This window comes from Silene latifolia, chromosome Y (genome assembly GCF_048544455.1).
Source record: "Silene latifolia isolate original U9 population chromosome Y, ASM4854445v1, whole genome shotgun sequence".
Taxonomy (NCBI): Eukaryota; Viridiplantae; Streptophyta; class Magnoliopsida; order Caryophyllales; family Caryophyllaceae; genus Silene; species Silene latifolia.
In genome coordinates, this window is record NC_133538.1 from 467,902,185 (window position 1) to 467,902,808 (window position 624).

General features: G+C 41.7%; 1 non-coding gene across 1 annotated transcript; it reads right to left on the bottom strand.

The window, feature by feature from the left end:
* Positions 1-249: 249 nt before the first annotated feature.
* Positions 250-357, bottom strand: LOC141635502 (small nucleolar RNA R71). The gene has a single exon (XR_012540185.1). It is a non-coding gene; the product is annotated as a small nucleolar RNA R71 (small nucleolar RNA).
* Positions 358-624: the final 267 nt, after the last annotated feature.

Here is a 624-nt window from a genome sequence, read left to right on the forward strand (position 1 = left end):
CGTCAATTTGGAGGGATGCCTAGTGAAGACCCCCATTCCCATATGGAGACTTTTTGTGACTATTGTTATGCAATTTCTCAAACCGGAGTTACTCAAGACCAAATCCGATGGGTGTTGTTTCCTTTTTCTTTGATCGGTACCGCGCAGCAATAGTTGAAGAGCCTAGACAAGGCTACCCTTGGTATTGATTCATGGAAGAAGTTAGCCCTTGCTTTTTACAAGAAATTTTATCCTCTGGAGAAGACCAATATATTGAGAGCCCAAATCACCGGGTTCAAGCAAAGGGATGAAGAATCATCGTTTGAAGCATGGGAGAGATTTAAGGACACTTGTCGTTCTTGTCCACACCATGTACTTAGCGAGTGGTTCCTTGTGCAAAAATTTTGGAACGGTTTATATAAAGATTCCCGCAATATTCTCAATATGGGATCCAATGGAATGTTTACCGAAGTTGATGACAATCAAACATAGGCCAAAATCGAAGAGATGGCGGTTCATAATTCACAATATAGTAGGCCTGGAAAGGCCACTAGAGGAGGAAGGCATGAGGTAGATTCCATCACACAATTGGTTGCTCAACTAAGTGCTCATATTAACACCATCAATTTGAAGTTTGAGAAGGTC